The following is a 13,518-nucleotide window of genomic DNA, read 5'->3' on the forward strand; positions in this document are numbered from 1 at the left end:
TCTCCAGAAACCAAGCGTGGCACAGAAACCAAGTACGGCACATCTCCAGAAACCAAGCGTGGCACAGAAACCGAGCACGGGACATCTCCAGAAACCAAGCGTGGCACAGAAACCGAGCACGGGACATCTCCAGAAACCAAGCGTGGCACAGAAACCGAGCACGGGACGTCTCCAGAAACCAAGCGTGGCACAGAAACCAAGTACGGCGCATCTCCAGAAACCAAGCGTGGCACAGAAACCAAGCGTGGCACAGAAACCAAGTACGGCACATCTCCAGAAACCAAGCGTGGCACAGAAACCAAGTACGGCACATCTCCAGAAACCAAGCGTGGCACAGAAACCAAGTACGGCGCATCTCCAGAAACCAAGCGTGGCACAGAAACCAAGTACGGCGCATCTCCAGAAACCAAGCGTGGCACAGAAACCAAGTACGGCGCATCTCCAGAAACCAAGCGTGGCACAGAAACCAAGTACAGCGCATCTCCAGAAACCAAGCGTGGCACAGAAACCAAGTACGGCGCATCTCCAGAAACCAAGCGTGGCACAGAAACCAAGTACGGCGCATCTCCAGAAACCAAGCGTGGCACAGAAACCAAGTACGGCGCATCTCCAGAAACCAAGCGTGGCACAGAAACCGAGTACGGCGCATCTCCAGAAACCAAGCGTGGCACAGAAACCAAGTACGGCGCATCTCCAGAAACCAAGCGTGGCACAGAAACCAAGTACGGCGCATCTCCAGAAACCAAGCGTGGCACAGAAACCAAGTACGGCGCATCTCCAGAAACCAAGCGTGGCACAGAAACCGAGTGCTGCCCGTCCCCAGGAACCAAGCACGGACATCACTCCTGAAACAGTGCAGAAAACCCAAATCCTCGGACGATGATGAGTTACAGATTTCATAGAGCAGTAGCCACAATCACACAGGTAACCACAGCCAGCGATCAGTGCGCAGCTCCACCGCGCAGCAGACAGAGCCGCCATGCTTCTGTAGTCGGACTCCGAGAACATGGCCGCTGCAGCTCCCGGGCGCCATTATTCTAGAGACTCAGACTCACACTGAGAACGCTTAGGCGTCGTGTGACGTCACCAGAGCGCGCCTACACAGACACACACACGGGCGCCGGCTTTAAACGTTACACGGAGCATTAGCCCCGGATCCGGGCCTCACAGTGACGGCGGCAGCTGATTAACGGTACAGAAACTGGGTCTAGAACAGCGAGCGCGAATGACAGCCAATCACGTGGAGGCGTCCATGATCAAACTGACGCCTGAGAAATGACAACCGCGGCGTGATTGGTCGCTTATGACTCCTCCCCATGCGCTGATTCTGTACATGTAGTGTCCGTCACCCCTCTGTGTCCGTCCGTGATTACTGTACCGTGTGTGAGGCTGCGGGGGGGACCCCTGTACCGTGTGTGAGGCTGCGGGAGGGACCCCTGTACCGTGTGTGCGGCTGCGGGGGGGACCCCTGTACCGTGTGTGAGGCTGCGGGAGGGACCCCTGTACCGTGTGTGAGGCTGCGGGGGGGACCCCTGTACCGTGTGTGAGGCTGCGGGAGGGACCCCTGTACCGTGTGTGAGGCTGCGGGGGGGACCCCTGTACCGTGTGTGCGGCTGCGGGGGGGACCCCTGTACCGTGTGTGAGGCTGCGGGAGGGACCCCTGTACCGTGTGTGAGGCTGCGGGGGGGACCCCTGTACCGTGTGTGAGGCTGCGGGAGGGACCCCTGTACCGTGTGTGAGGCTGCGGGGGGGACCCCTGTACCGTGTGTGCGGCTGCGGGGGGGACCCCTGTACGTGTGTGAGGCTGCGGGAGGGACCCCTGTACCGTGTGTGCGGCTGCGGGGGGGACCCCTGTACCGTGTGTGAGGCTGCGGGGGGGACCCCTGTACCGTGTGTGAGGCTGCGGGAGGGACCCCTGTACCGTGTGTGCGGCTGCGGGGGGGACCCCTGTACCGTGTGTGAGGCTGCGGGAGGGACCCCTGTACCGTGTGTGAGGCTGCGGGGGGGACCCCTGTACCGTGTGTGAGGCTGCGGGGGGGACCCCTGTACCGTGTGTGAGGCTGCGGGGGGGACCCCTGTACCGTGTGTGCGGCTGCGGGAGGGACCCCTGTACCGTGTGTGAGGCTGCAGGGGGGACCCCTGTACCGTGTGTGCGGCTGCGGGAGGGACCCCTGTACCGTGTGTGAGGCTGCAGGGGGGACCCCTGTACCGTGTGTGCGGCTGCTGGGGGGACCCCTGTACCGTGTGTGCGGCTGCGGGGGGGACCCCTGTACCGTGTGTGCGGCTGCGGGGGGGATCCCTGTACCGTGTGTGCGGCTGCTGGGGGGACCCCTGTACCGTGTGTGCGGCTGCGGGGGGGACCCCTGTACCGTGTGTGCGGCTGCGGGGGGGACCCCTGTACCGTGTGTGAGGCCGCGGGGGGGGGGGGACCCCTGTACCGTGTGTGAGGCTGCTGGGGGGACCCCTGTACCGTGTGTGAGGCTGCTGGGGGGACCCCTGTACCGTGTGTGAGGCTGCGGGGGGGACCCCTGTACCGTGTGTGAGGCTGCGGGGGGGACCCCTGTACCGTGTGAGCGGCTGCGGAGGGGACCCCTGTACCGTGTGAGGCTGCGGAGGGGACCCCTGTACCGTGTGTGAGGCTGCGGGGGGGACCCCTGTACCGTGTGTGAGGCTGCGGGGGGGACCCCTGTACCGTGTGAGCGGCTGCGGAGGGGACCCCTGTACCGTGTGAGGCTGCGGAGGGGACCCCTGTACCGTGTGTGAGGCTGCGGAGGGGACCCCTGTACCGTGTGTGCGGCTGCGGGGGGGGACCCCTGTACCGTGTGTGCGGCTGCGGGGGGGACCCCTGTACCGTGTGTGCGGCTGCGGGGGGGACCCCTGTACCGTGTGTGAGGCTACAGGGGGACCCCTGTACCGTGTGTGAGGCTGCGGGGGGGGGACCCCTGTACCGTGTGTGAGGCTGCGGGGGGGAGACCCCTGTACCGTGTGTGAGGCTGCGGGGGGGAGACCCCTGTACCGTGTGTGAGGCTGCGGGGGGGGACCCCTGTACCGTGTGTGAGGCTGCGGGAGGGACCCCTGTACCGTGTGTGCGGCTGCGGGGGGGGACCCCTGTACCGTGTGTGCGGCTGCGGGGGGGACCCCTGTACCGTGTGTGCGGCTGCGGAGGGGACCCCTGTACCGTGTGTGCGGCTGCGGAGGGGACCCCTGTACCGTGTGAGGCTGCGGAGGGGACCCCTGTACCGTGTGTGAGGCTGCGGAGGGGACCCCTGTACCGTGTGTGCGGCTGCGGGGGGGGACCCCGTACCGTGTGTGAGGCTGCGGGGGGGGGGGACCCCGTACCGTGTGTGAGGATGCGGGGGGGACGACCCCTGTACCGTGTGTGCGGCTCCGGGGGGGTGACCCCTGTACCGTGTGTGCGGCTGCGGGGGGGACCCCTGGACCGTGTGTGAGGCTGCGGGGGGGACCCCTGTACTGTGCCGTAGGAGTAACGCTTTGGGGGGCCCCTGTACCGTATGTGCATGTGGGGAACCTGGTACCGTACAGGGCTGTGGGGGGGTTCTTGTACCATTCCGTATTGTGTGTGTGTGCTGAGCTGCAGGGGACCCCTGTGTTGTAGTGTGTGTGTGCGCCCCCGTACCGTACCATGTGAGCGCGGGGCTGCAGGGGCCCCTGTACTGCATCGTGTATATGGGGCTGGGGGGGTCCCAGAACTTGGTGTGGGAGAAGGTATTTTGGTGTACTATGCAGATATTGAGCCAATGGCGCACCCCCCACCTCCACCTGGTGGTTCTGGGGACGCAGTTCATGTACTGATGGTGGTTCTGGGGACGCAGTTCATGTACTGATGGTGGTTCTGGGGACGCAGTTCATGTACTGATGGTTCTGGGGACGCAGTTCATGTACTGATGGTGGTTCTGGGGACGCTTTTCATGTACTGATGGTTTTGGGGATACATTTTATGTACTGATGGTGGTTCTGGGGACGCAGTTCATGTACTGATGGTGGTTCTGGGGACGCTTTTCATGTACTGATGGTGGTTTTGGGGATACATTTTATGTACTGACGGTGGTTCTGGGGACGCAGTTCATGTACTGATGGTGGTTTTGGGGATACATTTTATGTACTGATGGTGGTTCTGGGGATACCTTTCATGTACTGATGGTGGTTCTGGGTATGTAGGCATCACCATAACCACCATGAATGCATGAATGTGTCAACAGAACCACTATCAGTGGTGGAGCACAGCACCAGAGCCACCATCAGTACATGAATACAGCACCAAGCTTGGCACAGTGATAACTTGCAGTGTCAGGTCAGGCGCCTGTACATTTGTATTGCATGAACCTATAAATCTCACTATATTCTTAACACTAGAGACTGGAGATTGAACCTGTGCGTCTGTCACAGATGGAGAGATGACCACTTTGTCTCCTATGGAGATTAAACTGTGTCGGGATCCCTCAGATTACTCTTTCATCTGAAGGACCGATGTTCTTAGGTGTGAAGCATCATATGTCTCTAATTAAATCAGCTCCGTCGAGAAGAACTACACAGACACCAGCTGTATAATACCACTCGGGATGCCTCTCAAGACGCCTCTGGCTTATCAGTTAGGCTTCCGTCTTTTATAGTAAAGAATTTAAACATTTTACAGACATGCGCAGTACAAATGATTTTACAACTTGTTTTCGACAAAGAAAGTCATTTAGGCGAAAAAGCAGAGGTATTTGACCTTGGTTCACAAGGGAGATGTCTGAGACATCTCCTCGAAGAACAGATAAGGTTTTAAACAAGAGAATGCAACATAGACAGAACTCAATTTAACTCCTTCAGTTCCTATCATTCCCCCCTTTGACATCTTCATTTTCCACAATCTGGAACACTGGATCCTGCAACAACAGCGGATAGTGGCTCGTTCACCAGGTACTATCCCAGGCCGACGGGTTGCCCAAGGGAGACAGGTCTTCTACCTTCTCCATCCCCCAGATACTGAAGCCACGTCCATCATTGCAAGAGTACGCTCCTTCATGCCAGAAATGAGATGTCAATCTAGGACTCAAAGGAATAATAGTTAAATTCTTGTTGTTTACAGTCAAACTTCCTTATCTATTTCTACATCTTTTCTTGCATACAGAGATACACCAAAAAACAAGTTTCAATAGCACATATATTACGAAGATACAAACAACAATGATTTTGGACTGCAACGGTGGTGTTCAATATATCCAATATATCCCATATTTGGTCATCTAAGTAATCTGTAGCCCTGACTAATTTATCCCACATTTGAGTAATCATAGGATAAATAAAAATAGAGCTGACAATTTTATTAGCCACACTCATCTGCACTATATGTGGTCTCCCAGAGGGGCGAGGTGTATTGTCAGCAGCTCTTTTGTACAACGTGTGTTTAGGTATGCTCTGAGTATTCAACTGGTCATTCGGAATAACAAAGGTAGCTGGAGTCAAACGACCCAGAGTACAAGCACCTTTTACCCCTACTGGCAACCATTTATATGCATTGTCTCCACATACCCAGAACATGTCACTAGGTAGGTCCCATAGGGCTGAATGCTGTAATACCAGTCTATGAACTAAATCTATGAACGCAGATACATTCTGAAGCATACACCAATTTGGAAGTTGTCCTAAAGGGCTACAATACCCTACATCGGGATTTCCACAGGTGGGAGTTCCTTTCTCATATCCAGATGACTCGTTGCAAGGTATATTACCTGAAATATTAAAACAAGTTTCATTATTGCCCTGGGGAAATAAATTGGAATACTCCCAGGACGTGTTATGCAACCTTCTTTCTAGCAGTATTGGTTTGAAGGCATCAGTAGAGTGGGAAGTTACATTAAAACTAACTTGTAGGCCATACATTGGAATTTGCCCCAGGTAGGTTAATCGAGTTCTATTCCTGGGTACCCAAGCCCCCCTTTATATGCCAGATATTGAAGATATGTGTTACTTCCTGAAAGGTTACCCTGCCACCAAGGGTATCCTACCCATCCCACAATAGGTATACCAACAGTTGTGTTCCATAACTTCACATTATTTGTGGCATTATTAGCAAGTGTATCAGAACAACTGGTCCAGGCAAATAATTCCTCGGGTGGCACAGGAATAACAAGGAACGGAATACTAGTGGCTGATACTGGTGAATGTGTGCAGATCCAGCAAATGATTTGACCAATCATTCAGTAATTTTTCATGATGTTGTATAAACTTATTATTCAAGGACATTGGAGAATTTAGATTGTCCCACGCAGCTACCATTATTACAGATAATGCAACAAAACCAAACCAAAACATTATGCACTCTTATGCTTTGTTAACTCCTGTGGCTAGTTTGCAATGCGATGCGTGGATCCAGGTTGGTCGTCCTTCCAACTTAACAGAAGTAGGCGTTGTTAGGAGTACTTGGTAAGGTCCTTGATATCAGGGTTCAAGGGTCTTTCTGGAGTGTTTCTTGACATATACGTAATCACCAGGTTGTAGACAGTGAGTTCCTTCCACACTATCTGGATCTCTGTCTGATTCAATTGTTTCAGGGACACCGAATCGTGGTACTAGTTCCATCACCAGTTTCTTTGCAGTGGCTCGAGCTGTAGCCGTTTTCACCGGGTAGGCCTCTGGCCATCCAGAGAAGAGATCTACACATACTAGGATATTTGCATACACTCCTACCTTGGTAGCTGTATGTCGTCAATCTGCCGTCTCTGAAACGGGTAGAGAGGCCTAGATGTCGCTTTCTTAGGGACTTTTACTGTTTTACCTGGGTTGTGCTGTGCACAGATGAGGCATGATTGTACAAGTTTCGCGGCTGCGCAACTGAAGCCAGGAGCGATCCAGAAGACATCTACCATGGCACACATGTGACTTTTTGAGGTGTGATTGGGGCCATGTGCTGCTTGCGCCATGATTGGGACCAGGGACTTTGGTGGGCACATTTTATCCTTATTCTCCCATACTCCATTTGAGTTCAGCTCAGCTCCCAGTCTCCCTCGGTGTACCTTCTCTGTTTGGGCAGCCTTTTGCTGGAGGGATTTCAGGACATCTAGACCCAATGTGGCTGGAATACGCTGACTCCCCGCCACCGTCCACTGCTCTCTCTAGGCCGCCTTGTGCTATTTTAGCAGCCTCGTTCGCCCTTCTATTGCCCTCTACCTCCACGGAGTCACCTTTGTGTGTGCTTTTACCTTGACAATGCCAACCTGGACTGGTAACATCAATGCCTCCATCAATTGTTTCACCAGCTCTGCATTTTTAATGGGCTTCGAATCTGTGAAAATATTAGCGACTTTACCTGCAGCGGCTCTACACGCCTCAGTGAGTGCCTTCAACTCTGCCTCCTGCGCCGACATGTGAGGAGAGAGTGGTTCCGCTCGGATTACCTCATGTGAGGATACTACTGCATATCCAGTGTAGAATCGTCCATCCTGGTGGTATCTGGAGCCATCTACAAAAAAGAAACTCAAAATCTGCATTAGGAACATGTTTTTCATGAATGTGTGCAAACCCAACTGTCTCCTGACTCATCAGTCCTATGCAGACATGTTCATGCGTCATGTCAAAGTATCCTTCCTCACTCGCTAATACGGTCACCAATTCCCCCTTTTCTGAATCCACAGGCAGGAGGGTGGCTGGATTCAGAACATTACATCTTTTGAGGAGTGACATACTCAGGAATTAGTAGAGCACACTCAAGTCGGAGCTGTCTGGCCATAGACAGATGTTTTGGTTGAACTTGTAGGAGTATGGCATGGATGTCATGTGGGGAATAGATTGTCAAAAGAAACGTCAGTGTCATCTCACATGCCTTTCCTATTACGTCTCCACTTTTTTCCTTGTGCTCCAGCATACATGACAGGTCGTTTTATTGTCCTTGTTTGCTCAATTTCTTTAGCTACCTTAAGGAGGTCTTTTGGATCTACATGTCTCCATTCAGGTCTGGCTGTCTGTACTGCGTCTCGTAAGTCTTTGTTCATACCGTCAATGAATGCATTCACCAGTATTCTAACATCAAGTGGATTTATGCAAATGTACCCCATGTCTGCCCATTTCAGCTGTAACCGTCCAAGGTATATCTCTACTCTCTCTCCTCTTTGCTGTGTCACATTAGTCAGGAGTACAGACTGCTCTGATTGTTCCACTGCAGCCCATTGTCTTAGTGACTCACAGTACGTCTCCCCAGATCGTGCAGATTTATCATCCATGCCCCAAGCCTGATTCTTTGTCACATCTGTGTGTCTTAATTATATGATCTAGTGCGTCACCTGCCTTTAAACTCACCAACCTCTCTAGGTCTGCCCAGGTACACTTATATGTTTGCTGTACTTCCTTTATGTGTCTGTAAAACGGGAATGGTTGGTCTTCAGGGGCAGGCAGCTGCTTCAGCAAAGCTAGCTGGTCAGAGGGGCTCCAGGGATAATACACCTGTATCTTTCTTATTCTAGTCACACTTCTAGGTCCTGATGGGGTTGGTCGTCTGATGTCTACTGTCAGCTTACTCCTCAAGGGCCAATGTCCCACTACCCACTATCCACACTATTATGTCAGCTTCTTATGATCTTGTCTGGATAAGATTTAGTGCAATTCTCTTAGGTCAGTAGCACAGGTCACACAAGTTGCTATTCAGTCTGGGTTTGTCTGAGTCTGACCACAGTGTTTACAAGTCCATCTGTTTTGTCTGGGTCTCTGGTTACACTTTGTCAATCAAACATTCATAATACACCTTCCACACTGCTGCACATTCTCAAGCATCATTTATTCACTTGCTATTTTCTTCCCTTGTCTGTGCCTTTTTGTACATCCAAACATTCACACTCTGGTATTTTTGCCTTTTTCAATGTTTGTCCCACTTGTTTTACTGCTTCCTTCCTTCTCTGTCTCTTGTAATTTGACACAATTTGCTATACAAATCAATCACACAACTAGAAGCAGGTTCAAACACATTAATGACCAAGCAATCACTTACAATTCCCTTCTAAATTAGGCACCATATCTTACTTTTAACTTCCAATCTTCAATTAAGTACTGTTGCTTTAAAATGCACAAATCTTTCAGCGTGTACCTTACGGATAGAATTACAGAGAATTTTGAGCACAGCTCACACTCAGCAGAGATAAGAGCGAAGGGAGAAGAAAAACTACGCAGCGCCATCCTTCACCCCTCCCGTCAGAATGCAGCGTCGTCCTTCACAGAATTCTGTAGTTCTTTAGACTTATCAAAATCAATTTCTACAAAGAAACTCAAAATCACGGGATTTCACTGTAAGAGCAGATAACTGTATAATGAGATTAACCATGCCTTGCCCTTTTTCTGGCCAAATGCATTCAGGAAACTTTACAATGTAATGCCACATATAACACGAACTATATCATTACTCAATTCATTCAGTCTCAGATGTAGATTTGAAATATCTATAACGCATCTGTCCGGGATTCCACCACAACTAGAAAGGTCACAAATCTCTTGACACAAAAATGATGTGTGATGATTCATTCATACGTGCTCATTCACTGATATTTTTTTTTTTTTTTTTTTTATACTCAATTACTCATCTCTCATCTTATTCAGAGATTCTCATAGACATATATACAAGGATTCACACAGCCTGCCTATCTTGCACTTTGGATTTGATTAATACTTTTTCCAGGTTCTTTGCTGCACTACTTCCATATCTATCCTCAATTATATCACATAACCGGTCTCCTTCTTCAGGTATCTTTCCCTGACTGTTCCCCATCTTATCTTTTATTCTTATCCTGTCTCTCTTGTTGGCTTCCTGTTAGTCCCCTGCCTTAGGTGGTGTATTGGGTAAGCTCAAGACTAGGCTCTACTATACCTCGTTACCTTCTTCCTAAGGTGCTAACAGACTAAATGGAGTGTCTGTTCCTCGGTGTACTACGTGTTTCGTGTACTTATATGCTATGTAGCATCCGAACAGAAATACTCCCACAACACACAGGATTGTAAATAAAGTGTCCATCTACTGGGGTTCTTCAGTCATATCCTGTCACAGGCTCATTTCACGGTCCTGTGCTCATTCGGTCACACTCTTATCTGTCACAAGGTTTATTCGTAAAGGGTGTTGATTTAAGCTTAGGCGGTGACCTCCCCGAAAGGACGCTGTCACATGACCCAGTTAGGCAATATCACCACTCTTTGAACGAATACCTACTGTGCAGCTTATTTTTCTACTTTCCACAACCTTTCAAATCAAAGTAGCCATTCAACAACCTCCTCTATTCCTAGTGCGGAACCGTCTATTGTGAAAAACTTGTCCGTCCGGGCTGCGCAGTATGAACTGTTCACCCAGCCTTATATTCCGTAATGTCAGACCTCTCCCATTTTGATTTGCATCAGCTCTTTTTCTAAAAATAGCTGTGCACACACAGAACCTACAGTAACCTCTCATTCGAGCAGAAATTACATATGCGTGTCACACCCGATTTCCTCAGAGTTCTTATATGGACCTGATTTTACGGCCCCCTCCTCTACTAGATTCCCCTTTATACGGACCTTAGTTATAATGATAGATTATGAAGAGCAGAGAAGAGAAAAATTGATCTCTTACCTGGCCAGGTGTTTAGGTCTGCTGTTCACAATTTCATCAGTAACTGGAGTGGTCTGTAGATCGGGTAGTCTTGGAGAGGTGCCTATATCAGGTCCCTGTTCGGGCGCCAGGAAACTGTCGGGATCCCTCAGATTACTCTTTCATCTGAAGGACCGATGTTCTTAGGTGTGAAGCATCATATGTCTCTAATTAAATCAGCTCCGTCGAGAAGAACTACACAGACACCAGCTGTATAATACCACTCGGGATGCCTCTCAAGACGCCTCTGGCTTATCAGTTAGGCTTCCGTCTTTTATAGTAAAGAATTTAAACATTTTACAGACATGCGCAGTACAAATGATTTTACAACTTGTTTTCGACAAAGAAAGTCATTTAGGCGAAAAAGCAGAGGTATTTGACCTTGGTTCACAAGGGAGATGTCTGAGACATCTCCTCGAAGAACAGATAAGGTTTTAAACAAGAGAATGCAACATAGACAGAACTCAATTTAACTCCTTCAGTTCCTATCAACTGTCTGTCCCAGACGGAGGGACCGCCCCCTTGTCTTTTGAGGGGCATTTACATGAAGTGGCCTATGACCATGTGTTTTGGATGGGCCATTTCTGTAGTCCGTCAGTCATGTCGCCTCCTTAGATGTTCATGTAATTCTTATGACGTTTCCTCATAACAGCCCCTCGGGACCCCTCATCAGTTTGGGGTGTTCCTCTGCCCCTCTTCTGGCTCTAGTGCATGAGCCACCATGCCATTAATGAATATAAAGAAAATGCGGTTGCGTAATTCTGCACATCCTTAAAGTAATAGCTCGGCTGGGCTATTACAGAACTTCCATCTTTCCTGGTGAAGTTGTTCTTTTGGTGATTGAGGTTCAAAGTCATTGTCGCTGAAAGGAGAAATTCCTCCTCATGTTCAGCTTTTTAGCAGAGGCCTGAAGATGTAAAATGTGATATTTTTCCAGTACATGATTCCCTTCCTCTTGACTAAATCCTCAGTTAGAGCTGCCAAAAACCATCCCTAGAGCACAATTCAGCCTCCACCATGCCTCCCTGTGGGGATGATGGTCTTCTGGTGATGTCCGGTGTCGGCTTGCACATTTTGGAATTATGGCCAGAGTTCCTCTCGGACTTCTTAGACAGATCATGTTTCGTGCTTCTGGCAGATGTGATGGAGGTTTTGGTAAAACCTCACCGGCTTGGAAGTTTTTCTATGCATGAGGCGGCTCCCGTTTTGCCCCTCGACCCCACAGGCTGTATATACTGACATTGTGACTACAGAGGAGAGCTGTACATACAGGTGCTTCTCACCAGGGCTGTGGAGTCGGTAAGCCAAACCTGCGACTCCGACTCCTCAGTTTCCCTTACACCGACTCCGACTCCAACTCCGACTCCGACTCCCACACATATTGCTTATATTTAAGTGAAAAATTTATTGTAGTACAATGTGAACCTCAGAAATTTAATCATTTTTATGATCCAATAATCAAGATATTTAGATAGAACAGAATATATATTGGTGTACTACCCGGCTTTCATTCTTTTTGGTACAGATACGATATGGATAGACAGATATGGATAAATGGATAGATAGAGCAGATTTCTAATCTGCTTTTGCTATTGAGAACATTATCTATGAGCTCAAAAACCTTTCAGGTGATGCAGTTTTTTAAAAAGCTGATCAGCTTTTGCAGCTGAAAAACGTATCCTCAAAAAACACAGGAAAAACGCTGTGTGTGAATGTAGCCTTAGATCAGGAATATAACAGCCATTTATAGGACATTTCATAACTTTCCCAAACTCCTATGAAAAAATATTCAGCACATCCTGCATTGAACTACTGTACCCAATTTATTATATATTTTAGGAGTCGGAGTCGGTCCATTTTATACCGACTCCAACTCCACCAAAATGAGCACCGACTCCACCTCCACAGCCCTGCTTCTCACAAAATGCCAGTGCTCTCCACACTGCCAAAAGTACCAATACCTGGTGTACAAACAACAGTATCCCTGTGCTTGATTGGCAGCAAACTCGCCTGACCTTAACCCCATAGAGAATCTATGGAGTATTGTCAAGAGGAAGATGAGAGACACCAAGTGCTCATCCAGAGCTGCCTGTTGCCTCTCCTTGGTCTGTGAAAGACAAGCTCACAAGCGATCCCCTCGCAGCTGCAGCCCCCCTCTCTCTGCCTCTGTGAAACTATTCACTCCCCCCTCCCTTCAGCAGATGGTCACTTTTATTGCATCTGGCCAGTTACGTGCGGTTTCTCCCACCAAGATTTCCTTTGTCCATTCCAGGTCGAATTTAATAACACACAATAATTCTAGAGACAGGAATAATATATTTCCAGAATCAGTAGAATTAGGGCTACTCACGGCAGTATTTTGCAGTAAAACACAGGCATGTCATATTTGGTCTCAAAAGAATGGTCACATCGCAGCGGAACAGGTAATGCCCCCTGTCATCACTCTGTGAGCCGCCCAGCCAAAGATATGGAAAGATAGGAGTTTTAATAACTTTTCAAAAGGGGCGTACGTCCTCTAAGGCTAAGTGCACACGTACTTTTTTGCCCTGCGGATTTTTCCACTCAGAATTGAAGAAATCCGCAGGTCAAATGACCTGCATTTTTCCTGCAGATTTCATCCTTTTTTCTTGCTGTTTTTGTGCGGTTTTCCCCTGCGGATTTGGAGAATGGAGCAGGTGGAAAACCGTACAAAAGAAGTGACATGCTGCATATTTTGAACCACAAGAAAACCGCGCGCCGCGTCTGCACAGCATTTTTTTTTTTTCTGTTGATTAACATGCTACTGTACATCACAATGCGGTTATGCAGCGTTTCTGCGCGGTAAAATCCGCTGCGGATCCGCTGGAAATCTGCATCGTGTGCACATGGCCTTACACATCCCACCAAGTGAGGTCAGCAAGGGAGAAGTCCCTTGG

At 49.6% G+C, this 13,518-nt stretch overlaps 1 protein-coding gene across 2 annotated transcripts in view; it reads left to right on the plus strand.

Annotated features, from left to right (window-relative positions):
* Positions 1-1,049: 1,049 nt before the first annotated feature.
* The window catches only part of GTF3C2 (general transcription factor IIIC subunit 2), a 116,704-nt gene continuing 104,235 nt past the window's right edge, over positions 1,050-13,518 (plus strand). The window contains exon 1 of one of the 2 annotated variants that reach the window (XM_073557784.1): positions 1,050-1,192. The gene's annotated coding sequence lies outside the window, so the exon portion shown is untranslated. The remainder of the gene's footprint in view (positions 1,193-13,518) is intronic. The other variant, XM_073557785.1, reaches the window with a different exon arrangement.

The sequence above is a fragment of the Dendrobates tinctorius genome, unplaced genomic scaffold (genome assembly GCF_039654945.1).
Source record: "Dendrobates tinctorius isolate UK_male_01 unplaced genomic scaffold, ASM3965494v1 ptg000251l, whole genome shotgun sequence".
NCBI lineage: Eukaryota > Metazoa > Chordata > Amphibia > Anura > Dendrobatidae > Dendrobates > Dendrobates tinctorius.